The sequence below is a fragment of the Bactrocera tryoni genome, unplaced genomic scaffold (assembly GCF_016617805.1).
Source record: "Bactrocera tryoni isolate S06 unplaced genomic scaffold, CSIRO_BtryS06_freeze2 scaffold_159, whole genome shotgun sequence".
Classification (NCBI taxonomy): Eukaryota; Metazoa; Arthropoda; class Insecta; order Diptera; family Tephritidae; genus Bactrocera; species Bactrocera tryoni.
In genome coordinates, this window is record NW_024395877.1 from 76,905 (window position 1) to 101,152 (window position 24,248).

The following is a 24,248-nucleotide window of genomic DNA, read 5'->3' on the forward strand; positions in this document are numbered from 1 at the left end:
ATGCACTTTTAGAACAACATTTTTCTAGTGCATATGTTTGTATGTATAGGCACGAGTACATAATTTTTTATATAAACGCGTACATATAAGTACGTATGCATTTTTTCAAGATATGTAGTATTGTACATTTTATGATAGGCTTGACTGTGTATTTCCGTGAAATAAAACAATTCAATGAAATAAAACAATATCTGTTGTTTATAGAATCAATTAATTTTGCTATCTTTTATTCATAACATACTGTTGTAGAAGTTTTAGTTTTTCTTCCTCTATTTTTAGTTTTTTTTGTTCGATTTCCATCTGGAGATCTCGTTTTGCCAGCAAATCCAGCGTAGAACTTCGCCTTTTCTTCTGTAGCTCGATTTTTTTTTTTGAGCTCGATTATTTGTTCAAAATATCGTTCTCTAGGACTTTTCCGATAACGGGAATATGGAGTAGTATTTGCTGTATTCGGCTCTTGTGGATACACTTCAGTTGGTGTGCACATGCTACGATTTAACACAGACCGGCTCTGCCTAGAGGTACTTGACATATCATCGAGCATGGCTTCAAAATCAGTCGACTCTTTTAAAAACTGATTTACTGTTTAAAAATAAAAAAAAGCGAATTCAATATAAATAATACGTTATGAAAATTAAATTTCAACTAACCACTTGACCCAATCAATGGTTCTAGAGGATCTGTTCCAATGTTTATGGTGTGGTTGTTGGACACTAAGCAACTTTCGCCAAAAATTTCGTCCATTTTCGACATGTATTGTAATGTGCACGGAGAAGTTAGTCTGCTTCTCATTATCTTTTGCTACAAGAGCAGCCGCATTCACCGTTGTATCCTGTGAAAACAAATGTAATAAATATTTAGACATTAACCTGAAAATATTCTTACCGTAAATCCTTGAAATATCATGTCCTCCAAGACGTTTTCACAGGCGAACTTTTTCTTGCGCGCTTGCAGGAACTCATCCTTCTTCACTTCAGGAATAAGAGTGTCTTGGCCTTTGTCCAAACGTTTCTTTTGCTGTAGATAAACAAAATAAATAAATATTTAGTTTGTGAAAAGTTGGTTTACAAATTAAAAAATTCAAATTTACCTTTTCTCCATTTCAAACATTCCGTCGCAATAAATTAAATATCAGCTGATTGTTTTTGCCCACGTTGCCAACATAATTCATATATAAGCGAAAATATGAAAAAAGCTAAATGCGTTTTATTTGTCCATGATTTAGCTTTTAGCTTATGATGGTCAAATAAAACACGGCTATTGTTAATTTTCAGAAAATTATGCAAATTGGGTTGGGAATGAGCGAAGTCTTAAATTTAATAAACTTATACAAGCATAAATCAAAATATCATTGCTCATTTTAAATTTATTATTTTAATTGTTATATAAAATGTATGCCGCAATTATTATATAGTAGTCCAAAAAATATGACTTCTTATTTTTCCGAGAAATACATTTTTAAAAAAAGGGATCTTTCTCCTTTTTTTATTTTCCACATAAAAGTTTTAAACAGTTCAAGTGCTCAAAACATGCGGTACATTAGCTTGAACCATTTACCCGATGGCATTTCGCAAATGATAAAATAAAGTTTTCAAGAGCTCAAAACATGCGCTACATTAGCTCGAACCTACCTACCCGATGCCTTTTCGCAAATGATTATGTTATGATAACAAATGCCCACATACAGATTTGGCAATGGCAATAGCAATAGATGCTTAGTGTGCCATAAATGTTATCCTGTTGAGATGCCCCGTAAACACACACACAAGGTGCGTTCAAAAGTAAACAGGACCTTTTGAATCTATATGTCGACTGATGCGTTAGAATCTGCTAACTTTATCGATTGTCCAGTCGACATTTCATCGATTGGAAGTGAAGTTATTGCGTTTTAAGTGTCTGTATGTTTGTGCTATCGATGTGAATATGATCTTCGAACAAAGAGCCAACATTACATTTTGTTTTAAAATTGGTAAAACTTTTACCGAAACGTTTCAATTCATGAAACAAGTTAATGGCGATGTTTTAATATCCCGTAGCAGAGTGCGTGAATTCATCAAAAATCAGCCGAAGTCATCATTGAAATTCATGGAAATGGAATTGAACATCTCCAAAACATCGATTTATTGCGTTTTGAACAAACAATTAGGCCTTACGAAAAATTGTGGCCGATTATTTGACCAAAAATCACATTTTAACCATAAACCACTTCCTGTATTGATATGGCACCGCGCGACTTCTTCCTTTTCGCAAAAATGCATTTGTCCAAGAAAGGAAAGCGTTATGCAGACGTAGCGGCCATTCAAAAGGCTTGCACCGACGTACTGGCGGCCATACCGGCCAACTAGCTAAAACACTCGTTCGACATGCTTTTGGACCGTGCAAAAAGCTGTATTGAAGCAGAAGGAGACTATTTTGAGTAGAATAAATTGATTTTGCCGAAAAACCATTTGTTTTGTTTTTTTTAAGTCCCGTTTTCTTTGGAACGCACATTGTATGTTGATGGCAAAAAAAACGCAACGTGGCATCGTGACCAATTTCAATGTATAATTGATTACTTTGTATTAAACACACATAAAGTTTTCACTGAATAATTTTCAATAACTTTTTAATAGCCGAAATAAGGTAAGCAAACGATCGAAATTGAACCTTTCAAATAATTTACAGATAAATAAATTGGAAAACAAAATAAACAAAATTTTGTATGGAAAAGGTACTTTTTGGAAATTTACGCTCGTAAGTAGATTAAAGATAAACATACGGGTCCATTTCTTGAGATGAATTGTTCTCCGAAGTTTTCCCTCAAAATGGCCATAGAATCGCGAGCTGTGTGGCATGTAGCGCCATCTTGTTGAAACCACATGTCAACCAAGTTCAGTTCTTCCATTTTTGGCAACAAAAAAGTTTGTTGTTAGCATCGAACGATAGCGATCGCCATTCACCGTAACGTTGCGTCCAACAGCATCTTTTGAAAAATACGGTCCAATGATTCCACCAGCGTACAAACCACACCAAACAGTGCATTTTTCGGGATGTATGGGCAGTTGGCCACCAAGATCATGCGATTTAACGCCTTTAGACTATTTTTGTGGGGCTACGTTTCAAGTCTAAAGTCTACAGAAATAAGCCAGCAACTATTCCAGCTTTGGAAGACAACATTTCCGAAGAAATTCGGGCTATTCCGGCCGAAATGCTCGAAAAAGTTGCCTCAAAATTGGACTTTCCGAATGGACCATTCCTAAGACGCAGCCGCGGTCAACATTTAAATGAAATTATCTTCAAAAAAAGTAAATGTCATGAACCAATCTAACGTTTCAAATAAAGAACCGATGAGATTTTGCAAATTTTATGCGTTTTTTTTTAAAAAAAAGTTATCAAGCTCTTAAAAAATCACCCGATAAATTTCGTTGAAAAAAATAACGAATTTAAGGCTACTTTCTCAATATCTGGTTACCAGCCTTTCTGTCAAAATGCATGATTAATGGAGATGCCCGCTTAATAGAGCGTCCATTTAATAGAGCTTTCACTGTGTTTTTTATTTATGAATTGTTTTTACTATCCTATCTTCTATGTTGGTTTGAACTGGGCACAGAGTGCTAAATTCCATGGTGGACAAACAACGTGACACGTAATTTTTATATATGTGACCTGGTCTACGGAAAGGGGGCTTAGGTGTCAAAAAAACAATTTTCACTTTTTAGTTGATTCGGATGGAAGATGAGATGCTTTTTCACGTGGAAGAATCCAAAAAGTCATAACTTGTTTGAAAGTTCCCTAAAAATGTAGAGAAAGAAGAGTAAAAATACAAAAAAACAAAATACATTGAATTATAAGCTATAAAGACATTATTATACACTAGAAAAACGTATTATGGGCCAAAAATAATAAAAAAAGGTCATATAAAAAACTGACACATACGAACGCCAAACCCTTTGAGGGTTTTACTATACTGACCTAGACTAGGAATTTCTCACGCCCCAGACAATAATCCCAAAAATGTTCCACATTGTAAAGAATAAGTAAAAAGGAATGATAAGATTGATAATATACAATTTTCAATTCTTAGATTTAGTTCTAGTTGGTTTTCTTTTTTCTTTTAAATTAGTTTTTATATTTTCTTACATTTTGACTTTTAAATTTTACAATATGATGTTCGCCATCTTCTTCAGTTTTAATAAGACTAACTTTTTGTATGGATTACTAAGTTTGTCTAATTTCTTCCTCGAAACTTCTACGTTTACAAAGTGTGTGTCAATATCTTTTTCTTGACGGTTTTTATTTACATTATTTATTCTTTGTTCTTTAATAATTTGAGGATCCTGTTTTGGTGACTCTTTATTAAAAAAGATTGTATATGGAACTTCATTGGAAGTAGAGTGAACAATTATATGGTTACAAGTGAAAAGTGTTTGTTCAATTTCAAAATATTTTAGCTCTTTGTCACCTGAAGTGTTGATTATTCAAAGTTTTTCATTTAAAGTTTTATGTAGTCTTTCAATGCACCAATACCAGTTTTACCGGTGGTTACTTCTACTTTTATATTTAATGAATTACACCACTGTTTAATGTTTATATTATTTAAACCTTGGTCTTGGTCGATTTATAAAGTTTTTGGTGGACCCATACAATTAAAAATTTTTAGCAATCTTTTTTGGATTTCAGCCAGTTCAATGCTTTAACTTTTTCTATCATATCAAACTAAGAGTATAAATCGGTACATGTTAAATAATATTCATTATTCCATTTCCAAAAATCTATAACAAATTTTTCTCTTACTTTGTAAATTGGGGGTGTAATTTTGAACGGCATTTTGTTAGAAATATGACCGTTCTTACAATGATTACACAGTTCACGTTCATTTATTATTTTGGTGATTTCTTTAAAATTAATTGGGGTAATAATACTGCAATTTAAGTATTAGTGTCTTATAAACGTTTGAAATTGTATAAAATCAGTATCATTGGGCATAAAAATTGTTGTATTATTTTTTAATAAATGGGTTTACGAGAAAGAGCGTCTGCTACACGATTTTCTTTACCTGATATGTATTTTACGTCAAAGTCATACTTATTAAGCCGAATCTTCCATCTTTGTAACTTGGAGTTTGGTTCCCTTAAGTTGTGGAGCCATTGCAATGGTCTATGATCACTATTTATTAAAAATTTCCTGCCGTATAAATATGGTCTAAAATATTTGGTAGCCCAAACAATGGCTAAAAGTTCTTTCTCAGTAGTTGAGTAGTGCAGCTCATGTTCATTGAGTGTGCGACTAGCAAAACAATTTGGATGTCCCTGTTGACTTAACACTGCCCCTAATGCCACACTTGACGCATCAGTCGTCAATGTAAATATTTTCTCATAATTTGGATATGCCAGGATTGGATCATTAGTAATTAAGATTTTTATAGTGTTTATAGCTTCCACGAATTTCTCATCTGAGCTATTTATTTTATTGTCTTTTTTAACACAGTTAGTCAAAGTTTTGGTTATTTCAGAAAAGTTTTGAATAAATTTACGATAAAATCCCGCCAAACCAAGAAATTGTTTTATTTCTTTTTCCGTTTTTGGAACGGGATAATTTAAAATTGCTTTGATTTTATTAGGGTTAGGCTTAATACCTTCTGGCGTTATGATATGACCAAGAAATTCGGTTTCTCTTTTGAAAAACTCGCTTTTATGCATCTGAATTTTCAGATTTGCTTCGTTTAATTTACGAAAAACTCTGTCTAGAGATTCTATGTGTTCCTGTAATGACGTACTGAATACTACAATGTCGTCTAAGTAAACCATACAAACTCTCCCTATTAAACTATCTAAAACCGTATTCATCAGTCTCTGGAAGGTGGCTTGTGCATTTTTAAGCCCAAATGGCATTCTTAAAAACTAGAGAAACTAAACTAAACTAGGAGAAAGCTGTTTTTTTTTCTATCTGCCGGATCCATTTCTATTTGATGGAAGCCTTGCGCTAAGTCTATTGTTGAAAAATACATACACCCAGCTAGTTTTTCGAGAATTTCATCCATGTTTGGAATGGGATACCTATCATCGATAGTAATACTATTGAGCTTACGAAAATCGACAAAAATCCTCCAAATTGGTGCTGAATATGGGGAATCACTATGAGAAATGATTTGATTTTCAAGCATTTCTTTCATTTGTTTGTTTACTTCTGATTTACCAATTACAGGATATCTATACGACGTTACATATATTGGATCTTCACGAACCGTTTTAATTCTAGGTTTTATTTTATGAGTAAAGGTGAGTTTGTCCCCTTCTTTATAAAATATATTTTCAAATTTTTTTAAAAGTTTTTTTAATTTATTCAACTCTTCCGAATTTAAATGTTCAAATCTAAATTTACTGTCTTTAGAGTTATGATTTTCGTTCATATTTAATTATTGAAGGCAATTATCAAAATTTACAGAATTTGATTTATTCTTGAAAAGTCATACCGAACACCATTCATATGTATCCTACTATTTTCCAGATCAATTTCAGCTTTAAGTAGCTTAAGTATATTACAAGCACGTAAACCGTCGTAGTTATTTGGCAAATTATAAACGAAAAATTTCAGTTTTTTCATATGTTCATCGCTAAACAATTCTTGGGTTTCATTTAGACAAACTTTTCCTATTGCTGTTGTTAACGTTATTGCCTGAACATAAATAATCTTTTCGTTGGATATTCCAGGCTTTATTAAACTAACTGATGCACCTGTGTCGACTAAAAAATTATAATATTTTTTATTTAATTTCAATTCAATTGTGGGGGGCCTTCCGAGGCTGTTAAGTGAAAATTTACCTCATCTTGTTCCATTGGTTTAGGATTGCCAAAGCGTCTCAATCGAGATTGGTTTGACCCATGAATCTTATCTTGTTTTAAATTATTTGTGTTTCTATTAGTATACATGTTTGCAGAATTGAAAGGTGTATGCCTAACTTGTGAGAAATTATTATTTTGTAAAGTATATTGTTGATTGCTATGTATGTTCATTGAAAAATGGTTTATTTTTATAAAAATTACTAGCTGACCCCACAGTCGTTGTCCTGCATGAAATTATGTGTTTAGAAATGAAAAAGTTGAATTTATCATTTCACTTTTTTTCAATGTATCGCAGCTTGATAAACAACATTTTTTGGTTTCTGTTCCGGTGTATAGAAAACATGGTTTTCCAACTCGTGAGCAGGCCACGTATATCTGGCCGAGTGAAAAACATAACATTTCCAAATGTATACCATACACTATGCGACTATCCTTGTGTCTCAAATGCAATTTTCACTGGAAACTCAGAGGAATTCGTAGAATCAAGCATTCTGCCCCTTTGTATTCGATAGCTGCGTCACAATCAGTCAGGTTCCATTACACCTTTTCGGCGCCTGAAGATTGTGGAACATAATAACGACCGATCCAACTTTGAGACGCAAATGATGCGGTGGCATACCAAGCCTATTCAAAGAATTTAGAAATTCCACGATCGATCAATTTGTATGAGCGCAAGCCTCCCGGAATTTGACTTTGAATCTTCCAGTTTAAGTCAACAACATCGGTATTTTTGGCAGCTAACATTGCGCGTACACTTAAGGAATTGTAGTTACGATAATTTGTCCAATGTTCGAATATTCGTGATAAGTTCATCTTTGGTGAATTTGTAAAGGGAAGATGGAATTGATATCAAACCACCGGAAGTATCAACCGAAATTTACCCATTTCCAATTCTTAGCGAATACGATGTAAAATGTCTTCGGCAATGTCATTTTTGCTCGTATTCCATAATTGACGCTAATTTGATGGCTGATCATCGCGAAAAGTGTGCGAACTTCATTCCAGTGATTATCATTTTCCAGCAATTGTAATTGTAATTGTATGTATAATATCAAGATATTTCCGAATAGAGCAAGTTCACGCTAACGGTTCACTGACGAAAGTTGAGAAAAACTCGTAAATGTTAATTGTGTTGCTGGGGGTGTTTTCTCTGTCTGTACTGTATTCTCTGTGTTGAAATAGACTATTTGGTCATTCTCCCAATTAAACTGCGAGACGCACAACAGTCGGAAAACGTTCATGAATCGCAAAAGTAAATATCATACAAAGCGCTTTATTGCATCATCCATCATTTCTAGTTTGTGTTTCCGAAAGAAAAGCACATGTTTCGTACATTTATTGTCAGACATACAAACTGAAGTGGTATTGTGATGTCCGTAAGGTACATGATCCATATTGGTTTCGTATAATTCTGCTTCTGTCTCTGGATCAGGAATTTTCGCAGAAATGATTTCATCAATTTGATTTGGTGTAACCACCATCCACCATCCAAAGAAGAATATGTGCGTGCGGCAAACCTCTCTTTTGCCACTCAACAGAGTACATCCAGCATTTAACAGCACTACATACATATACGTTGCTTTAAGATAAAGTTTACAAAACATCGCAACTGTTGTTTGAAAAGTTGTCCTCTGACATCGTTACGATCGCTTGCTGATTGCCTGCGATCCATAATTTCATTCGTATGTCATCGCATCCTGGGAATACTCGGTCATGTGCCATTGGTTGTCAATATACATAATTATGTTGATGCCAAAACGAACGCGACCTCTTCGTGGCATCGTCACAAATTTCAATTTGTAATTGAGCACTTTGTGTGAAACACACATAACGTTTTCACGGAATAAATTTCAATAATTGTTTTTTTGAATAACCGGAATAAAGAAAGCAAACGACAAATTTGACAATTGAAAAACAAAAGGAAAAAAGTTGAAAAAAAAAAATTTTATGAAAAAAAGTTATTTTTTGCAATTGTCCAACTTTCCGACTTTTCCTCACGAAAAGCATACGGTTTTTTTTATTTCTAAACTTTCTTGGATCCACAGCGAACAACCTCTGAAAATTTCATCAAGATTGGTTCGGCTGTTCTCGAGCATTAGCGTTACTAACAGCATTCATTTGTTTGTATGGGAAAAAGAAAAGGGCTCTTTTTAGGGGTTTTCCGGCAATTATTCGAATTTTTTTCGCCATTAAAACCATCCTTGAGCCTCAACGAACATTCTAAAAAAAAAATGGCAAAATTGGTCCAGACGTTTTTGAGTTATGCGCCAGCATTTAAAATCATGTTCGTTTTTATTTCCTTTTTAAAATCATATTTGAAAATTTATTTTCTTCATAATTTTTTTTTCGGAAAATTTTCCAGAATTTTCTTAAGTATTCTCCTTGTTTGGGCGGAGACCTGTCCGAATTGGTGGTAATCACCGAAATCGGTCCAGGCGTTCTCCAGTTATAAGCGTAGTAACTAACGTCACTTTCTTTTATTTATATATAGATTTTGATTGGACAATGGATAATTTTTTGAACAAGTGTTGTAATTGGAACGAACTGGAAATTGATTCGTATTGGTTGCAAAATATTCTATATTACTGTTATTATTGTTATTCATATAATTAGGTAGTTTCGAATTTGCATTAGTTCTTTGAATTGTTTTTTGTTTAGAGAATTGTTTATTACTTTCATAAACATCGTTTTCTTTTAATATTTTGATTGCTGACTTAAGGTCGGTAGCAAGATTTGCGTTTATTAACGCAGTTAAATAGTTTGGCAATTCTCTTTTTAATGTTTTCAAACTTATCTGATCTAATTCATTATACAAAAATATTTTAGTTGAGTTTCATTTTTTAGTTTGATGACATCCTTTACTTTACAAACTTCTAAATTAATCTCTTCGCATAGTAGCTTAACATTATTTTTAAATTTAATATTGCTTATTTCTAAGATTAGTGTTGAAACTGCCGTGTGTTCTCCGAATTCATCTATAAGTAACTGCCTCAGCGTCATCCAAACTGGTGGTTCCTCTCGCCTAACCAAGTCCAATGCAGCGCCTCTGAGTATTTTTATGACACAGTGTAGATAGAATACTTTCGTCTCTTCCGATATAACAGGAGACTGTGGCATGATCGCGTCGATCCCTTGAGTAAAGAGTACTACTAGTTTCGATCACCATCAAATGGTTGAATAAGTTTGATGTTTTGCATCGCCATTTCTCTGGTTTCTCCATTTTGTTGTTTGCCTATTTAATTTTAATTGATTTCAAAATTTGGCTTAGTTCGTCCACTTCTTCTTCCATAAACTGTCTGCTTTGGTTTTATTCACCTTCGTTTGTAAAGTTGCCTTTGGACTTTTGATTTTGTTTCACCAAGTAGGTAGTCGCACTTACGACATTCTGCATTCGTTTTTTCTTCAGAATTTTTTTGTTTTTATTATTAAGGATTGTGGAATAGAGTGTTTGTTGAATAATTTATCGTATATTAATTATTTTATTTTATTCCGTTTTTGTTTTGTTCTATTTTTTTTGTTCTATTTTATTTTTATTTTTAACGTATTGTGATATTTTTGTTCCACTGTTCGATCGAAACTTAGTTCGTTTTGTTTGTTAAGATAATTTTTTCGTTTTCTTCGCTTCGACGTTACACGTTTTCGTTCTTGTTGTTAAACTATTCGTTTTGTTCTTTACGATATTTTCTCTTCACTCTTCACGTTTCTCTTTTACTTTGGCTATACACTCTCTATGTTAAACAATTTAGTTTTATTTGTTACGATAATATGTTCTTTACGATATTTTTTCTTCAAGCGCTGAACACATAGAGAGCGACAGACTGCAAACTACATCTGTAAAATATTAAAATACACACGTTTTTATGGGCAGTGGTATTTTGATAGCTGCACGACTACACGACTGCAGGCCGAATGTTGTCGTTCTCGCTAACTTCAATATCCTCCTATATTTGCCAACGACAGTAGGACGACAGTAGAGTTGACAGTAGAATGGAAGATAGAAAGAGGAGGTAGAGTGGTGATGCCACTAATATGTAAAATGTAAAATTATTCACAGCTCGACCAAACTTGACGTTATTTTACAAATAAGAGCATAAAATAGCTATATTATAGCCCTATTATATCATTTGTAATAACAATTGATAATTTAAAACAAAAATATTTACCTAGTTACTTATTTTTTGCATAAAAAATTTCATTTGAATAAAACATTAAAATTTCATTGAACCCTTTAAAACCTTTTTAGTATGACCACAACGAAATTGTGTACATGCAAAATGGACAGCTGTGTTGTCTTGCGTACATGCCGGCCATTGTTATGTTGCTGCCTTCTTACGAATGTTTATGTGGTAAGATGCACAACGCCATTTTCAGTTCACTGTCGTGCTGCTGCAGTCTGTCGCAGTCATTGTGTTTACCACTTCAAGTGGCATGTACACAAGACAACACAGCTGTCCATTTTGCATGTACACAATTTCGTTGTGGCCATACTAATTCCTTTCACTTCAATGAAATTTTAATATTTTGTTCAAAGTGAAATTTTTTATGCAAAAAATAAGTAAATAGGTAAATATTTGTGCTTTAAATTATCAATTGTTATTACAAATGGTATAATAGAGCTATAATAGAGCTTTTTTATGCTTTTATTTGTAAAATAACTTCAAGTTTGTTCGAGCTGTGAATAATTTTACATTTTACATATTAGTGGCATCACCACTCTACCTCCTCTTTCTATCTTCCATTCTACTGTCAACTCTACTGTCGTCCTACTGTCGTTGGCAAAAATAAGAGGATATTGCAGTTAGCGAGAACGACAACTGTCGGCCTGCAGTCGTGTAGTCGTGCAGCTGTCAAAATAACACTGCCCATAAGAACGTGTGTATTTTAATATTTGACAGATGTAGTTTGCAGTCTGTCGCGGTTTATGTGTTCAGCGCTTCACTGTTCACGTTTTTCTCTTACGTTGGCTATACACTCTCTATGTTAAACAATTTAGCTTTATTTGTTACGATAATTTGTTCTTTACGATATTTTTTCTTCACTTTTCACGTTTTTCTTTTACGTTGGCTATACACTCTCTATGTTAAACAATTTGGGTTTATTTTTTTTTACGATAATTTTTTCTTTTTCCTCGCTTCGACGTTCCTTAACTGCACGTTGTTTTAGAGTTACCGAATGTTTAATTTACGATGTTAAAATTTTGATCTTTTTATTTCATACGATAAACCTTTTTTCCTCACGATTTAAACGTTCTTTTTCACTTTTCCACTCCCACGATGTTTAGGGTTATTAAATGTTTATTTTATGATGTTTAAGTTTTAATCAAATTGTGTTTTACGATATACATTCTTTTCCACGATGTTAAACGATATCTTTCACTTTTCCACTTCCACGTGCTTTCACTACCACGTTGTTTTGAGTTACCGAATGTACGATGTTAAGGTTTCAATCTTTTTGCTTGGTATGATAAACCAAAAATTGTTTTTGTTTTATTAAGTTTGATCTTTTTGTTCTATAGTAAGTAAATTTTTCTTTCACGATTTTTTTTTTTGTTTACTACATATATTGTGTTTTTGTTTGAAAAGCTATTTTATTGTAAAATGTATCAAAATTTGTTATTTATTTTTTTTTTATTTTAGTTTATTTTTGGCCTTTACACGATTGTGTGTATTTTAAAAACAAAAAAAAAGGTACAGCCCGACTCGTTGTTCAGGGTATTTTAGACGAATATGTTCTTTTTTAAAAATAGTTTTTTATTTGAATATCTTTGTGTCAAATGACAATTTTATTAAACAACACCTTGAGTAATACCAACAATTAGGACTTTTCGAGTGGGATGATGAAATCAGAGTGACGTGACAAACGCGATTTAACAAATGGTGCCGCTTAATGTGCGGGACCGCATTCAATGGCGAAAATGCTGAATTGAAGCACGTTGGCAATGTTGCAATCGATGCTTTTCCTGGCAAAAAAACTCCAATGAAACATTAGGATATGTCACTTACATATGTATATATCTAATTATGTATGTATGTGCTGCGAAAGAGGTATTTGATAAGAGAGTCGGTTGTAAAAGTCTTAAAGTAGACCATGTCTCTTATTGAGTGTCCAAGTGGAATTTAATATGTTATTAAAATCAAAGTAAAAAAATAATACAACAATAAGAATCATTATACAAACTAAATATGATATTTTGTTAAGTACAAAAATTATAATTTTAAAAATTCATGTTTGCTTAAACAAATTAAATTAGAAACTAATATATGTATACAACTTAAACCTAATACCTAGTGCACATATGTAAATCGCATATACAATTTGTTTTTATATTTAATTATCATTATCATCCTACGAATGAACGGAACTAAATGTATGTACTGTTATAAACTCAAATAAGTATCCTTAACTTCTTAACACTGGTGGGTGAAAAATAAAGACTTATATGAGCTTAGAATTTATTCATTTCGATTTTATTTTGTATTTTTCTTGCTTATATACAAATTTTAAAAGTATCTTAAATAACTAAATATATATGTGTGTGTATGTTTGTATGTATTGCAGCATATTGTTTATTGCTGCTTGACATGGGGTTATTTTCCAGTATACAATTTAATACATGTGTGTGTGTGTGTGTGTTTAATCTTATCTCTTCTGTAAATTTATGACATGTGCATTTTTATTTTTATTGGATGCGCATTGCATGTAAATGCATGGCTACGTTTATGTCAATACATACATATGTATGTATGTATGTTTGAAAATAGATATTTATTTTTAATTGTATTTCGCCTTTGCTTATAAGTATGCATGTTCAATGATATTTGAACAAATTGCCGAGGGAAAGAAATGATTACTCGTATTGAAAATTAGTGGACTGTATTTTTTATGTTATTATTATTCTACCGGTTGGGAATATTGACAATGATTCTATCAGCATGATTCGCTTTACATTTATAACGGAAATATAGTATTAAAAGGCATAATATTACAATTACTACTAACACTCAAGATACATGTCCGTTATGGTTTCTTAAATTTAACTCACTTAATTTTAAGTCATTGTTGCTGACCTTGTCAATGCCTTCTCGTAGCTTTCTCTGCTGTTCGTTGTCGTCTATTCTACTTATTTGAAGAGTAGTTGTATGGTCCCCAGCTATTTCCTTTATAGTCGTCTCGATCGGGCCCAACGTCGGTTTGATGTCGCTCTGCATTTTAAATATTTGCATGCCGATTAAGGTGATACTTTCATATCTTGCAGTACAGCCAGCTTTGATTGAAAGAATTCCTTGTGCCGGAATATCCAATATCTGCGTTTTGCCCTTTTGTCAGTCTAGATGGATCGTAGAATTTTTGAACACTTTAAAGATCCAAGTATTTTCTTCAAAGAGTTCTGTCACTTCCTTATATTTACAGTTGGTGTGTCCGCTTTTTAACAACGCTGAAAGTTCGCATGTTTGATCTAAAGCAGGTTGCCACGGAGATTTTCCTTTGCATATTGTTGTTGAGGCTTTTTGGACATTTATTTAAATCTGCTTGTAACATCAAAAAATATGAGTTAAGTCCAAAGTTGTAAATTAAAAGTTCGTTTCTTAGTTTTGCTTTTTATATTCTTCCATTATATTCATGTGGAATTACTATTATTTTGTATATTTCCGATGACTCACTTTGAATTAAAGGTAGTTCTGCCTTTATGACTAATTTATCGTCTACAATTAATCCTCGTGTTTTCATCAAATTGTATACATCTCATAGTTGTGTGTTAGTTTATTGTCCAGGTATTAACAACTTTGCTGGCAGTTTGTACTTTATTAACATCAGTTCTGTTTGTAATTGTGTTGGAGTCAAAAGTGTTGGATTTATTCTTCCTTGGTTTAAGTCTATCAGCAATTCTATTTCTACATTTTCTATTTTTTCACATTCACTCAATAATATGGTAATTTGAATAACTAACATTTGAAATTGAATAGCCATTTTATCACGATTTATGTCTTTTATAATTTCGGATTGATATTTGTTTATTTGTGTTTGGATTTTAAAGAACTGCGAATTGACTTCATTAAAATTTTTATTTATAATGTTGACTGTAGAGTTTATTAAAGAGATTTGAGATTTTAGCCTATTCTTGATCTGATGTTGATTAGAAAGTAACGTTTTAAAATTACTTTCTGTTACTTCTTGATCATCTGTATCCATTAACCCAAACAGCATGTTGTAAATTGAACCGACCATTCTAATGGAGCTCTTTTTTGCCATTTATTGTATAAGCTTAGTACGCAGCTCTCAAGAAACGTAAAAACTTCATATAAAAAAACGCTTAAGAAACGGTCAAAAAACTTTCCTGCGATAAATTTACATACTTGTGCTAATACGCAGCTCTCAAAAAATCTAGTACTAATTTTTGATACTTTTTTCAGCAAAATGTGAATATGGCAAACCTGGTTTTGAGAAGAAACATCAAATCAACAATTGTTTCTTAAAGGAAATTCGAAGTAATCGTAAAATTCATCCTAAATTAGTTGAAATCATTATTATGAAGTATATTCCATTTTGAAATGTTGTATAAAAACTACCAATCATCAACAACATTTCTTAAATCTCAATAAAAATATTTATGTTACCATACACATACACACATACATATTACGCACAAAGTTTGCTTTCTTTGTTTATTCTCTCTTGCTCTTCTAATGTAGATCATTCACAATGCGTAACCAGCTGTCAAAATTACTTGAGAAATAATGTATTTTTTTTTCTTAGCAATTACTTGAGAGCTGCGTACCAACCTATACAATCAAATTATGATTGTGACTTAAATCTTTGTAACGTTTGCCTAGTGATAATGATATGACATTACATGCCTCTTCAAACTGGGATAATAGCTGGCAATGATCTTTTATTCTTTGAATGCAGTTTGGCAACATATTATACTGTTCGAAATATGCATTAAGATCATAATATATAAGCAAATCCCAGGTAGATGTGATTACATCCATTTTTCCTAGTGAGTCCAGGTAAATTGTAGTATTTTCAGGAAGTTTGCTCACTGTTGCACTTCTTTCTTGAGGAATGTGTATGTTCATACCAAGAGTACTTGTTGCCATGTAAAGGAACGCTAAGATCAAGTGCGCAAAAATACTTATAGGTTGCTTCTTCATAGGTTTGGTTGTGATTGCAGTAGTTTTTACGCCATTTCTTTCTTCATTATTGTCTGCTTGTTTTATAAGTGGACATAATTTGTGGATTGGTCTTTTCAATGTGTTGTTGGCAAGCTTTAACGTCACAACTCGAACACGTCCATCATTTCCTGCATGCGTTTCTATAACTTTTCCAAGAGGCCATTTGGTAGGCTGTGTATTTTCATCTTTTACAATGACAATATCTCCTTCTTTTATATTATTCGCTGGAATTTTCCACTTATTCCTTTGTTGAAGTGTATGTAAATACTCATCTTTCCACCGATTCCAAAAATCTCGGTGAATTTTTTGTATTAATTTCCATTTGTTTAACGAGGAAATGTTTACATCCGCACCCGAAGAGGGAATTGATAATATAGGTTTTTCTATTAAAAAGTGTCCTGGTGTTAACGCATCTATTCCATTATCATCGTTTATAGCATATAATGGACGCGAATTTAACGAAGCTTCTATTTGTGCTAAAGCTGTTGACATTTCTTCAAAAGTTAGCTTAGTGTCTCCAACTGCTCTTTTTAAGTGGTACTTCATTCCCTTTACTCCTGCTTCCCACATTCCTCCAAAATGTGGGCCTGCCGGGGCAGAAAAATGCCAAGATATTTGTTCATTTGTTAAAATCGATGATACTTCATTGTTATTTTTTGCTGCATGTTTGATTTTCTTATCAATACTTCTGCTGGCTCCAACAAAATTCCATTATCGGTGTACATGTGAAGATTCTTTCCTCTTCTGGCAAAAAATCGTCTTAACGCTGCTAGAAAAGCTTCAGTTGATAAATCGCTTACAGCTTCTAGATGTATTGCTTTTGTTGAAAGACATACAAAAACTGCTACAGATCCTTTGAATGATTTTTGCCCATGGCCTTTAGAACATCTCATCTGAAACGGTCCAGCATAGTCAACTCCGGCATAGGTAAAAGGACTTGATGGCGATACTCTGAATTCCGGTAAATTGCCCATCATTTGTTTTGCTGTGACTTGGTTGTATCTGATGCATTTGCAACATTTTCGTATACAACTTTTGATTGCATTTTTCAACCCTATGATCCAGTATTGTCTCCTTATTATTGCTTCTGTTTATCTGCTTCCATCATGTAGAGTGGAATGGTGAGCATCTTTAATTATCAACGAACTCAAATAGGATTTGGAAAGAATTATAGGATGTTTTTTGCAATACGGTAATTCTGTGTTTGTTAGTCGTCCTCCAACTCTCATAATGCCATTTTTATCTAAAAATGGATTGAGGTTGACGATCTGACTCGTATTGCTTATGTGTTTTTCACTCATTAACTTATTTATTTCATCTTTAAATAACTGTTTCTGAGTCTCTCGAATGATTACGTTTCTAGCTGATTGGAGTTCCTCTGCACGTTTACGGTTTGATAATTTCTTTGTTTTTTCCCAAATCGTAGTATATATGCCATAACCCTTTGTTGTTTCAATCAACTAGAATATCTGCTAATTAAATTATCCATAAATTCGTTCTGATCCTTTGATGTTAACAATATTCTTACTGAGTTGTTTGTTTTGACTTCTGGCCTTTGACTTTCAGATAATTTCAGCCATTTTGGTCCATACCACCAAATGTCTAGATTTGATGCTCTTGATGCAAGGTCTGCTGGGTTGTCTTTAGAGCTTACATGTTTCCACAGCATTTTGATGTCTTCAATTCGATTTCTTATAAATTTGTCTTTATTTTTTGAATTTTCAATCCAGCTTAGAGTTATAGTTGAATCACTCCGTGCATAGATTGCTTGACATACGCTAATTGTTTTTATCACTTTACTCAGGGGTGGGCATATTAGCCCTCAGTGGCATTTTGCCCGTTCGGGCACGAGTGCACATTATGAGGGCTAGATGAGGGGATCATCGCGGGCAAACATGAAGAGGGAAGTGAGAGCAACGTATTTTACCACTCCATATTTACAAATGAGAGCAACGTATTTTGCCACACCACGTTTACAAATGAGAGCTCGCGCATATATGGGAAGTTGCACTGTGGGTAATAACTGTAAAATTGCCTAACAATTTTAAATTTCTTTGTAATTACTATAAATTTATAAAATATAAGACAAATAACAAAAAGTATAATAAATATTTTATTTTAGTAATATTTTTTCTACTATGTCTTTATAACAGCATTTAATTTAGTTTATTTCAAATAATAAATTCTATGTTCGGCTTAATCTCATTTTCTATAGCTACACGCATTATTGTACCAAAATTTAAATCAGATAACCTACTTCTCATTTTATGCTTGTTTAATTTCATTATTGAAAAAAATTATTCACAGGTGTATATGTAGACATAATTTTCGAATCAAAAAGTTTCCAAGTTATTTCTTTAAACTTCTTAATAAAAAGTAATTTTAATAATAACTTCAGTTTATGAACCACTGTTTCTTCAAACACATATGCCCAAATGAATCTTGTGAGAGCGCTATGTGAATGGTAAGCCAACACCGCTTCTACCGCCCGCTTACCATAGAATTTCAACGATTTGGGGTTTTCCACGTAGAAACGCGTCAGCAAATTTTTCTCTCACAACGCAAGGTTGCCAATCTCGATATACTGTAGTAATTATAAAAAATGTTTTCAATATGTTCGAAATTTTCTTAAATTAACTCAAAATCAGAGTCAAATGCTATTATTTATAAATATATAAACTAGTTTTACTAGTTTGATTTCAGTTTTGATATTTCATATTATGAAAACTTATAATTGAAAAGTTAGACGTGTGCTTGCCGCTCGTGGCGAAATACGATGTATCTGCCATTAGCGTTTGTATTAATTTGTGTGCTTAGCCACTCTCAATCAATAATGCCATACCGCGCAAACATATTTTTATTTGACGATTTCTTATATTTTTAAAAATATGTGTTCCCTCTCTATAGCGCGTATTATTATTTTAATACATTTCCAGAGGCAACTTAGATTTTTATAATTTAACAGAACAATTATAGAAAAAACCTCAATTCTTTGAATATTTTGATAAAACAACCAAACTGAAAATATCACAAATATTAATATATACATATGTATATATATATTTATATAAGCATTTACATTAAATGGAACTGCAATATGTTTAAACAAAATATGTATTATGGTCACAAGTATCTTTTTTTTATATGTATATGCAGATATATAAAACTGCCTTGTATATGTACGTATAAAAGCCCACAACTTGAGGGAAGTTTTCCCAATTGTAGCTAAAATGAATTTTTACAACTGGCATCACCACCATTACTGTTCTATCGCATGTACAGTGGTGTGAACAAAATAGGAACAACCATAAGGTGTTGTGTAATTTTAAAATGTGCTGTTTTCTTATTAAATAAAATTGTTTTTAGATACCAGTATAACTCATACAATTTTTTCCTACCAGTGATTAGAATTTCCCACCATGCAAAGGTAAATATAAACAAATATTAATGCGAAACTCTAAAACCTGCAAATTATGTTTACCTCTTTTTGTTCACACAACTGTACAATTCCGATATGAAGTAAACTTCTACTCTTTAATTTGTGTACAATGTCAGTCAAGAATGATAGAATACAAGATTACGACACTAGTTTACAGTTAGTTTTTTTCGGTTTAGCTCTTGACAATTCTAACAAAAACAAATACATTGTTCAGCAATTTCGTGACGTAACAGTTTTGCGTTGAGAAGAACAAGCATAGAAATGCATACAAATTGTAAACAGAAAAGTAAACACTTTTTGAAATTCCCAAAATAATATTAATTCATTCGTCTTTTGCAGGAAAAATTTCAGTGGAATGTTTAGAATATTGTTGCGAGAAAATATGTATATAATTAGTTTTGGGCACATCCACAATAAATAGAGTAGCATGTGGGGAAATTGTTCAAATGAAGAAAACCAGTGTAAGTGTACTGTTGTATTTATTTAAATTTCTAAGCATAAATATATTAATTTTTTAAAATGAAATGTGCAGTGGCTTGTTGTAATAATTATTATGCAATTAAAGGATCGAAAACGAGTTTTTTCAGTTTTCCGGCCGATTTCAAAGTTGCCAAAAAATGGGTGTTATTTTGCAAAAGAAATGATATATTTAATACTAAATTAATAATTTCACAATTCTTTTATCATAATTTCATACATCTGATACATCGGAACTTATAATATATGTATATATATATATATACAACACAAGAAACGTCTTCTCCATTTGAATCACAACTTAATAGACAATTTTATTATCGATAGGCCGATATATTTCTTTCGAAATGATTCAAATCTTTTCACTCAACAATATTCAATCCCTTCAATAAAACTTTTCATAAAAATCGAAAGAATCATTAATATTTTGCGAATTTACAAAAGTGTTTACTTTTCTGTTTACAATTTGCAAGCCATTTGACAGTTTTTCACTCTTGTTCTCCTCAACACGGAACTATGACGTTTCGTAATGGCGGTCGTCGTAATCTTGTATTCTATCATTCTTGATGTCAGTATTGCCGCAACCATTCTGCGATGAATATTAAATTATGGAGGAATGTAATTGATTTTTTTCGCAACATTTTATGCCGTTCCCTCCGTAAACTGATATTCCCACTTTGCTAACTTTGCGGGCTAAAAATGTGCCCATCCCTGACTTTACTGATCAATTTAGCTAACAAGTGTGCTTTGCAGAGTTCTAATTTCGGAATTGTTTTTCGGTTTTGAGTGGGTTTACTTTTGTTTTTGCTGTTAGAAGTTTAACATTGCTACTCTGTTTTATGTATATAACTGCGGCATAAGCTCTTTCTGAAGCATCGCAGAACCCATGCATTTGAATTTGAGAGTCCATACAAGTTCCTAGCCATCGTGGCATCCGTACGTTTTCTATTAAATATAATTTCTCTATGAATTGCATCCATTCCATCTGTAGATCTTCTGATTGTTGATTATCCCAGCTAGATTGCAGTGTCCAAAGTTTTTGAATGTATAACTTTGCAATTATAATTATGGGAGAAAACCAACCCAGTGGGTCAAATATTTGTGCAAGCTGAGAAAGAACACTCATTTTTGTAATAATTTTTGAATTTTCAAATTAATTTTAAATTGGAATTGATCTTCCTGTGGATCCCAATGCAGTCCAAGTGTTTTTACAGCTTCATTTTCCTTTATTTGTATGACTTCATTGTCTCCAGTATTAGATATGTTATTAGTAATGCTGGTTTGATTTGATAACCACTTCCTGAGATGAAATCCAAATTCCTGAAGATGTTTGCTGATGTTTCGTTGTATATATTCACATTCTTCTACTGAATTTGCACCGGTCATAAGATCATCCATGTAGAAGTCCTCTTTAATTATTTTTTGTAACTTTTCAATTGGACACTTATTAGCGATTTCAATTAATGTACGCACTGCTAGATATGGCGCTGATGCGGTCCCGTATGCTACTGTTGTTAGCCCATATTCATCTATTTTTTGCATATCATTTTCACGCCATACAATCCTGTGATATTCGTGATCTTTTTGGGCTATTTTAATTTGCCTGAACATTTTTTCAACATCAGCGGTGATGACAAATTCCCAAAGCCTCCATTTAAGTATGATATCGAATATGTCTCTTTGTAATTTGGGTCCAGTACACATGATATCATTAAGACTTCTACCTGTTGATGTTTTTGCTGATGCATCAAATACCACTCGAAATTTTGTTGTTATATTATTTTCTCGAATAACAGCTTGATGAGGTAAATAATATTTACCTCTTTGTTTGTCATCAACTTTTCTCATATGGCCAAGGTCTATATATTCTTTGATGAATTTGCTGTATTCTTCTTTGAGTTTACTGTTTCTCTTGAATTTGTTTTCCATTGATATTAGACGCGCTACTGCTTTCTTACGCGATTCTCCTAATTCTTTATCTTTTTTGAATGGAATTTCCACAATAAATCTGCCATATGCATCTCTTTTGGTAGTTTCTTCGTACTGCTTTAAGGTGGTGTCATCTTCTTGTATATCATCATCAGTTGATATGTCTTCGATTTCCCAAAATCGTTCCAAATTAGTTACCGCTGTCGTTATTTTGCATATCAATTCTGTCTGATTTGTTGAATAACGGATCAGCAAGAGTATAATTTTCCCATATTTTAAAATTGTAATTAAAACAGATATCCGGTTGTGCACTGGTTAGAACTGGTAAAACTACGGCATTTACCTTTTCTTTGTAGTTACTTAAAAATCTTTGTTTAATTTCAACCTGAATTGAAGCTTTTGGTTCACTACAGCGTCACTTAAACCATATAATTTTGTTTTTGTTTTCATCCTCGGCAGTTTTAATATCTGTGCTGCTTCTTCGGATATTGTGGTTATTTGTGATCCTTGATCTATAAGTGCGCGTAACAATATACATATATTCTTCACTTGCTGTCTTTGCTCTTATTTGAGCTGTAGCTAGTATAACTGCTTTTGAGCTATTTGTTGTGGACATAACTTTTTTGCTCTCTTCGGACTCAACATGTAAGGTATCATGATGATTTCGAAACAACACTTGATGTTGCTGTTGCAAATTTCTACCCAATTATGATTTAGGCACCTGAAGCAGATTTTGTTATCCCTTACATATTTACGCCTGTCATCAATGGTTATGCTTTTGAATCTTGTGCATTGCAATAAAGTGTGACCTACAATTTTACAATAGGAACACATCTGCTTGATTGGCTGCCTTGTATTATTCAAGGTATTATTGACCTTGAACACATGTTGTTTACAACTTTTATTAAGATGTCCTTTATCAGCCACTGTTTTCAATGTTTGAAAGTGTTGATCCAGCAAATCTCTGAGGTCCGATAATTGTTGAATTTCTCTCGTCTTTTTAACTGTTTGCTCATATAATTTCAGTCCTTCTTTGTCTAACTTCTGGACAATTACACGCGCAATAAATGGATCAGCTTGTTCAATGCTTATTCCCAGTGATTCTATAGCGTTAAGACACTCATTTGTTGTATCTAATAGTTGTCTCACGCTTTCAGCATTGTCACTATTTATATTTGGTTGATGCATTATTCTATCCCACTGTGTTGTGAACAGAATTCTTTGGTTGTCATACCTTTGTTTTAACAGACTCCATGCAGCTTCATAATTTCTTGTTGAAATTTGTAGGTGCTGTATTAATCGCGCAGCTTCCCCTTTTAAGCAGAGACGAAGACGCAGCATTTTTTCTGCGCTCGGCAACTGCTCGTTATTGTGTACCATTTCTTGGAACACGTTATAAAAATTTGCCCATTCTTTAATATCGCCATAGAATATTGGAATTTTTAATTTTTCTAAATCTAAGATAGGGCGATAAGAAATGTTATGCTCTTCGTTTTCTAATTTCCTTTTTAAATTCTGAAGCTCTTCGTCATATATTTTTTCGAATATGTCTTCAATTTCTACATTAAAATCTAATTTGCTTTTTAGATTTTGGATGTCAATGAATAAAAAGTTTAAGCCTTTTATTTGATCATTGTCGATCATTAATTCCATGCTTAGATCTTCCATTTTTCTTCTGAGGTTTTCAATTTTCCTCATGAAGATGGAAGTCTTTTGATCTGGATTAGTGCATCGTATTTGAACTGTTTCAATTTGCTGATCAAATTCGACTAGACGCTTATCTTTTAAAATGCTCTTCTATAATGCATTGATTGCCTCTTAGATTTTAATCATAGTGTTATTGTATGTATTCTTCTTGAAGTAATCTTCTTCTCCTATGCCATCTGCCATTAGCTTTTCGTGGTTGTTATCGAATTCTTTTTGGTACTTTTCAAGAATTTTAATGCTTTCCTCAATTTTTGCTTTCTTTAATGCCTTTCCTGAAATAGTGTTGGATGTGTACAACCCTTTTTCAGCTAAATCTGCCTGGACATCCAGAATTTTTTTTCTGTTTATACCCATTTCGAGATTTTTTTCGCAATACTTTTCCTATTTATTGATGAACTGCTTGTTTTTCTCCAAAGAAATCGTTGGAGGTATTTGATTTGGTCGCCTAGTTGACCTTGCTGTGCCTCGACTCACAGCTGCTGAATATCTCTTGGATAGCAGTTAGATCACTGCGTTTAGTCTTTACTAAAACGGCTTATGCGATCGGTTCTAATGCGGGAATATACACCCGTCTTACAATTTAATTTTGCCTATATTTATATTAATAACAGGCCTTACTATTTTACTTGCCTGTATTTTTTATAATATCAGGGCTTTTTTAAATTTAGGCTCGATAGGACCAAATGTTATAAACTCAAAAAA

The 24,248-nt window shown here is 32.7% G+C and overlaps 1 pseudogene; it reads right to left on the minus strand.

Annotated features, from left to right (window-relative positions):
- Nucleotides 1-192: 192 nt before the first annotated feature.
- LOC120780108 lies at nucleotides 193-4,806 on the minus strand (annotated as a pseudogene).
- Nucleotides 4,807-24,248: the final 19,442 nt, after the last annotated feature.